The sequence below is a fragment of the Panthera onca genome, chromosome D4 (genome assembly GCF_046562875.1).
Source record: "Panthera onca isolate mPanOnc1 chromosome D4, mPanOnc1 haplotype 2, whole genome shotgun sequence".
NCBI lineage: Eukaryota > Metazoa > Chordata > Mammalia > Carnivora > Felidae > Panthera > Panthera onca.
The window spans coordinates 76,983,705-76,991,814 of record NC_138351.1 but is presented as its reverse complement, the minus strand read 5'-3'; the positions used below and the strand labels follow the sequence as shown (position 1 = coordinate 76,991,814).

The 8,110-nt window shown below is 37.1% G+C and overlaps 1 protein-coding gene across 4 annotated transcripts in view; it reads left to right on the top strand.

Moving 5' to 3' along the window:
* ASTN2 (astrotactin 2) overlaps positions 1-8,110 on the top strand; it is an 876,482-nt gene that overhangs the window by 672,534 nt on the left and 195,838 nt on the right. The gene's annotated exons all lie outside the window — the stretch shown is intronic.

Genomic DNA, 8,110 nt, shown 5'->3' with positions numbered 1-8,110 from the left:
CATGGTCCTGAATTGGAAATACCACGTAGGTATATGACCCTGCACAATGATAATACAACGGAAACAAGAACTCAGCTACCACCTCTGAGCACTTGGTGTCTGGCTGCAGCTAAGCACTTCCCATGCGTAGTCCCTTAATTCTCATAACCACCCTGTTAGATAAGCAACTGACACCCAGATGGTTACACAGTAAGGCCACGTGTTCACAAGGATAAAACAGAGATTGGGACCCAAGACTAGATGAGAACCCACCCTAATAATCTTGCTTAACCTCTTGGCCCATTTCTTTATTTCTAAATGGACATACGTTTTGCTATGAGGATTAACCAAAATTATGAATACATAATCGTTTGCACTTAATTAAGAGTATTTTTTAAAAATATAATTAGCTCTTACAATCTTTAGACAGCTGCTCTCAGAAGCCCTAGTGCCCAGCATTTCAAATATTGAGGGCAAAGGGAGACTGAGTTGGCATACTTACGGCATGCTTTGAACAGACCTGGGGCTGGATGCCTGGATTGACATAGAGTTCAGAAGCTATTTAGACCTCAAGGATATATTTGCAGTTCATAGCTACCCAGGGTTTTGACCAGACAGACCAGGAAAAAGTTGAGTCAGGAGTGGACTGAAGAGGGAGCCCAGCTGGGGACTGAAGGGCCCTGGGGCAGATTTTGCTCAAAACTGGCAGTCAGCCAGCAGGTGCAACAGAACCTTCCAGGGCCAAGGGAGGAGGAATGCTTGCATCTATTAGCACAGTGCCCAGCACATAAGAGTTGCTGAGTGAGTGAGACTCAGAAATGTGATTTTAAGGGAACTGCATTTCCTGTCTGACCTACACTTACTCAAGCTGCAGAATGACTCAGGGAGTCAGTTGAGTAAAAGGGGACCATTTTTCGAACATCAGCAGTATACCAAACACTTCGTAGTTACGGTCACATATCACAATTGCCACAGCAATGATTCAAGTAGAGATTAGTAGGTCCATCTTACAGAGAGGCATCTGAGACTCAGCGGGACTAACTTGCTTGCCTACCTTAGCCTCCTAGGAAGTGACAGGACTGAGATACAAACCGAGGCCAGTTAGGCCCATGGACCTGCTCTGAACCACCATACAAAGACTACTCACATTTTATTATGGGAGCTAGCTTTCTATTTTATTGAGGATTATTCATAAGAATCAAAAGAGAAGGAGAGATGACAATGCTTAGGAATTCAAGGATCGTGGGGCAAATCGTGGCTATTATTCTAACCACAGAGCATGATCCTGTCAAGACAAAGACACTCCGATGAGCTCTTCTGGGCAGCAATGCCAGGGAACAGCAGGAATTGCCCTCTGTCCTGAGTTTCTGCCATGTTGGAGAGTCGGAGTGGCCTGTTTCACCAGGATGGCAAGAAACCTTTCTGGATAGGGAACTGGGGAGTACTTCTATCAGCCCCCCATGTTAGAGGCTGGGGAGATGGGAGGGCTGCCGTCACATAGTTTGTTCCCAACCTTAAGACCTCACCTATACCCTCTTCTCAGACCAGATGGGAGTTATCACTCTGTTTGCCTAAAACCACAGTTCCCAACCCAAAGTCTCCATTCAGGACTCATCATGTTTTTATTCTGATGTTTCCCCAGTGAGAGGAGCTGGTTGCACTCCTCTGACAGTCTGGAGATATCATCCAAGCATGCCTTTAAGGAACAACAACTACAACAATGAAAAACCCTTTCTCTCCTCATTTAAAAAAAAAAAAATGTTTGGCTGTGCTTTTTTTTTTTTTTTTTAATGTTTAAATTACTTACCAGTGAAATTAATTACCACACTTGCCTCAAAAATCTCAGAGTAAAATAAATACCCTGGGAAAAGGCACTCATTTTAATTCCGTGGCTTTGCGTACTCTGGCACAATATTAGCATTCCTCATACACAGAGACGTTTCTAAAATACTCTTTGTGGAGTACTTTACTCTTTATTCAGCATTTCACCATAATCTTTTTTTCATTTAACTTTTAAACTACCTGTATCCGTTTTCTAGGGCTGTCATAACAAAGTATCACAAACTGGGTGGCTTAAAACAAGAGAAATTTATCCTTTCACAGTTCTGGAAGCTAGAAATCTGACATCCAGGTGTTAGTGGGACCACGCTTTCTCTGAAGTCTCTGAGGGAGGATGCTTCGTTTCCCCTTCCAGCTTCTGGTGGCCACAGGCATCCCTTGGCTTGTGGTAGCGTAACTCCAATACCCGCCTCCATCTTGTTGTGGTCATTTTCTCTGTGTATGTTTCCATGTTCACGTGTCATTCTCCTCATCTCGTTGGGTGTGTCGCAGTCTTCTTGTAAGGACAGCAGTCAGATTAAGTGTGACCACCATCTTACCTAATTAAAACTTCAGTATGATCTTATCTTAACTAATCACATCAGCAATGACCTTATTTCCAAATAAAATCTCATTCTGACGTATAGGCTATCAACCTATCTTTCTGGGGGACGCAGTTCAACCGATAGCATCACCCAATCAGATAAGCACTATTTTCTCCATTTGCTAAGATTTCTAGTTTAACGTCTTTTTTATTTTCCTAATGATGAGAATAACAGTAGCTAACCCATAGGATTTTGGGGGGCAAAATGAGAAATATTAGATGTTAAACATTTACATTTTAGGATATTGCCTGTCTTGTAGTAATGTGTAATTTATTGCGCTTTTTATAAACAAGGTGTTTTTTTGTTTGTTTGTTTGTTTTTGTTTGTTTTTTTATTAAGTCCACCCTTGTGTAGTAGAAAGAGAAAGGGGCTTTGGAGTCAGACCTGTTTGGAACCCCAGTCCCCCCTACCTGGAAAGTTATTTTGAGCAAAAGGTGATTTGAGGTGAAGCTTGGTAACTTACTGCAACTGACAAGCTGTGGAATCTTGTAAAATTTACTTTGAACAAAACAAATGACATTGAAGATAAAAGGAGAGAGAGAGAGAGAGAGAGAGATAGAGAGAGAGAGGGCAACAAACCAAGAAACAGACTGTTAACTACAGAGAACAAACTGATGGTTTGGTAGGTTTGGGAGGTGGGTGGGGGGATCGGTGAAATGGTGATGGGGATTAAAGAGTACATTTATCATGATGAAAAAATAAAAATAAAAAATCCTTGGAAGTAAGTATAAATATACATAAATAAAAATTGCTATACGAAAAAAAAAAACCAACCTAGCTCATTGTCACACTCAAATAAAAAAAAGAAAAGGTGTTTAGCCTCTCTGTACTTTACTTTCCACCTCTGCAAAACGGGACTATTAGTTCTCGACCTATAGGAATGTTTGAATGTTGGATGACTTAAGAGAGCCCAGGTTTTTAAAGCACAGCCTGGTAAAGAGTAAGTGCTCTGTGAATGTTGGCTACTAGAGCCATTATTATCATTAATGTGATCTATAGTATTTTTGACAAAATATTTTCCCCTTCATCTCTTATTACCAATGAATTCTGAGGAGGAAGAGGAGTTTGTGTTTATAGAATACAAAGGAGAAAATGGGAGGAGTTAAAACTCTACTTTATCCTAACCAAATTTGTTTGATTCTAGAAGTTTAAAATTGCTAGAATTTCCATGAAATGATAGAATAAAGTTATATCTGTCTATCTCTATCACTTATGTATCACTGAATAATAAATTACCCTGAAGTGTTGTGGCTTAAAACAACACACTTCTTACTCCACAGTCTCTGTGAGTCAGGAATCTGAGCACAGCTTAGCTAGATCCCTGCTTTACAGTCTCTCATAAGACTACAGTGTAGTTATCAGCTAGGGCTGGGGTTTGACTGAGGAAGGATCATTTCCAAGATCGTTTATGTAGTTGATGGCAGGATTCAATTCCTTAAGGGTTGTTGGACTGAGGGCCTCCATTCTTTGCTGCCATTTGGCTGGAGGTTTCTGATAGTACTTGACACGTGAGCTGCTCCATGAGAGTCTGTTTCATCAAATCAAGAGAGGGTCTGAGCAAGACAAGAGTTGCAGTCTTTCGTAACCTAATCACAGAAGCGACATCCCCAACTGCCATATTCTGTTGGTTGAAAGCAATTTACCCAAGTGGAAGAGATTATAATAGGCAGTGCATATCAAGGACATGAGATCATTGCAGGCCATTTTAGAGGTTTCATCCTTTCCTCCCTCCCTCAATCTCTTATTCTGTTTATGTATCTACCATCTGTCTGACTGCCTGTCATTAGCCTACTTTCTGCTGAAACTCTGACTCTCATCTACATATGCCATACTCAATACCTGTGTATTTCTCAGTCTGACCTTCACCCAGTACATGGTAAGTGCTCAATAGACATTTGAATTCAATTTAAATTTATAGCATAAAAGAGCATATACAAAGAGTCAACTTTATTCAACACCTTAATATAACCATTATATTGGTTATGTTCCTATAAATTTACAAGGTTCATTTACAAGGTTCTCTTTTAATGTATACTTATGACTTTATTGGGTATCCAACAAGTGTTTTTCTAATAAATGTAAGTTTTCATATTTACTTAAAATGGGGAAATGTTTGAAAAATGTATGTGTGTGTGTGTGTGTGTGTGTGTGTGTGTGTGTGTGCATGTGTGTGTGTGTGTATTTGGCCCTCATGGTTGTCAAACTGGCCAGGTAAGACTTCATCAAGTTGAGAAGCCTATCGTTAAACATTTAACCATCACAAATAAGGCTGCATAAATGTCCTTGTGAGGGAGGATTTTTTTAAATTTTCTTGAACTGATATGGAAATAGTTGGTTCAGAATTTTGAAGCTTTATTTTAATATCATACACATGTATGTGCATTGGCCAGACCCACCTTCTAATAGTTTGAACTAGTGCCTATAGTCAAAGGTCAGCAGTAGTCACTGACTGAGTAGATCCTTGATAAATGTTGGTAGCATTCGGAGGCTTGCTCAGAGAACATTGCCTGTTTGGTGTCATCAACCTCAACTCAACTCAATGCTAAGTGAGGGTTGCTGGAAAATTTCCCATGGGCCTTATTCCTGCTAAGTCCCACCTCTCAACCTCATTCCATATTTCCTGTTATCGTTGCTCCAGGATTTCATCCACCTTTCTCTTTATGGTGGCTACCGTTGGCCCACTCCATCAATTGGTAGTCTGTGAGACTGGCCGGCAGCAGACAGAGACAATCTCCTTTCCCTTACCCCCACCCATCTCTACCTTATATACTTTTCTCATGTCATTGCTAACCATTATTCTAATTTATTTTTACAAAAGTAGGAATATTTGGTTGCTATTTTTTTTCACTTTTAAACATAATACAAATGAAAATGCGTTTAGAAGAAAGCATCAAAACAATACATGCTGTAGATGTGAAAAATTCCTCCCCATTCTACTCCCCAACAATAATTGCATTTACTGGTTTTGTGTAATCCTCTGGCAGCCCTTTTTTTTCTCTGTGTTTTATGGAGAAAAAGTACACACACAAAGAGGGAAAATGGTATAGTAGGTCCCTGTGTGCCCATCACCCTGCAATTATTGTTGTCAATAGTTTGCTGATTTTGCTTCAGCTATCCCAATTTGTTTTTTGTTGCTAGAATCTTTTAAAGCAAATCCCAGATATCCTATCATTCCTCCTTTAAATATCTCAGTATGTATCTCTAACAGACCATTATTTTTTAACATAATATCTCAGCATCATTATCACATCTAGCGGTTCATATTCAAAATACTTTAAAAGCTTCAAAAATTTTTTTTATAAGTTTTATTTTTTTATGAGTGTGTTTAGATAAGGATCAAAATGTCTACATGTTGTACTTGGTCTCCTTTAGTCTATAACAGTCACACCTAAAATTTTGCCCATGCCATTATTTGTCGAAGACAGTGACTCATGTGTTCTTTAGAATTGTCTACTTGGCAGATTTAGCTGATGGCTCCCTCTTTGTGTTAATTTGTTCTTTTCTCCTAGCGATTCATCACTTTTTTTTTTTTTTTTTGGTCCCATTGGACCCACTGTGTAGAATGAATGAAGACTGCTGACCCACTTATATCAGAATCATGTTTGTAAATTCATAAAATTAAATTCATAGAAACTATGTAAGAAAGACATGATATCAGATATAGTTATCAAAATATAAAAAAAAAGTCAGTAGTGTAATGTTATGTGTGCTTCTTTATTAACAAGATGTAGTGGAGAGTCTAATAACTTATAATTTCTAAGTAGTACTGAATGTAAGTATTTGGAAATACCTGTATTTTTAAAAACTGTAATGTGATAGAAATATATGTGAATTTGTTTGTCAAAATCATAGGAAGTGGTACACTACTATAGTTTGTTGCCTTCATTCATAATTTAAGAAAATGCTAAATTGCCTTTATAGGATACTTAAAATAAAGATGTCTTTTTTCCCCTAAACAAGTTCACAGACTCTTAAATTTTATCCATGGACCTAAGGAATGCCATCATACAGGCCATGCTGTGTGCTTCCTCTGGCATCGTATCAAAGGTACTTAATTGTCTGGTTTACTACTTTTAGTGATATTATGATTGATCAGCAGGTTAGGCGGTATAATTCTTATACACTGATTAGACATTTTCCCATCATCCTTTCTGCTAATGATTTTAGGATTAATTGATGAGAGCTGTCCAGATCTCTTGTTTTATTAGAGCTTACAAAATGGCAATTTTGTAATTCTGTCATTCTTCCAACCTTTTGTTACTGGCAGTATTGCCATAAAGAAAAGCGTACTTACCCTGAAATCCAGTTCATGCAATAAAACTTGATTATTACTGGATTCCTTTATCAATTTTCAGATAATGACCTAGTGTCCTAGCCATCCCCAATGGTGATCAATAGGCTTTGTTTGCTTTTTGGTTTTGGCTTTGGCTTTGGTTTTGGTTTGAAGTACACTATGAATTACAGGAAACTTATTTATTTGATCCATTTCAATCAATTTCAGTCATTATTCTCTTTGATGTTCAGTTTATTCAATCAATGTTAGGCCAGTGTGAGCCCCTCTAGATGGGTTTCTATGTCCTTTTGAAATGACCACATCAGCCTTTGGCAGATCCTGCTTTTTGGCACAGCAAGTTGTCCCAGGCACAGCTTGTATCATACCTCTTCCAGAGCTGGAGTAAGGAATTTTTCCAAGAATCTTTTGTTTCTTTTAGTGGGCAATGGTATTTCAAAACAAGAGTCTAGGCAGTAAGGATATTCATTGCTATTAGCTGTCATCATTTCTAGGTCTTTTCAGTGGAGACAACTATGAAATGCTTATTTTGTAAACGATAAAAATAAATCATAAGTTTATATGATTTCCAGTGAAAATTTCAGTGTACAGAATTTTTCTCACCTTCTTTGACTCTTTACCTGAAGTAGTTGCTTCTTCTGCTTATAATGTTCATTCCTAATGATGGTAATGTAATGGCTTATTTATTTGCTGTAGCAAATAAATAACAAAATAACAATACCAATACTATAGCTAGCAATAAATCTTAGTTTAAGCTCTATTTGCAGATTTTTTTTTCCTTTGGAATATTTCTCATTAAACATGAAATCAAAATTTCTGCATTTTAAAAGCCACTTAAAATAATTATTGTTTCTGTGGTATATATATATATATATGTTTTTTTCAGTTTGCATTTAATTTGCAGAGATTGTTTTTATCTTTTTTGACTTAAAAATTATATAATAATTTTACATGATTCCAAAGCTAAAACTTATTAAAAAAAAAAAAGATATATTCAAAAAACTTTGGCTTCTATCCTTGTCCCCTTGGCCCTATTTCCTTGCTCCCCCTTGGTTTACCTTTTTTTTTTTTTTTTTTTTTTAGTTTGAGTTGATTGTTTAAGTGTTACTTATTGAAAAATCTATCTAATCTGTATATAGGTCATATATACATATTATATAAATCCCATATTTATATAATATATATATTTATGTTCCTTTCTTGTACAAAAGAAAGCACTATAAACACTGTTCTGCACTTTGCTTTTTCCATTTAATAACATATATTTGTGATTACTCCATATCACATATAAAGATTGTCCTAATTCCCTTTTTAAGTAAATAGACTCCACCGTCTGGATACACCATAATTTTTCAACCAATTACCTACTGATTGTCCATAGATTCTTATGTTAAGGTTTTTATTGTTAATCACTATG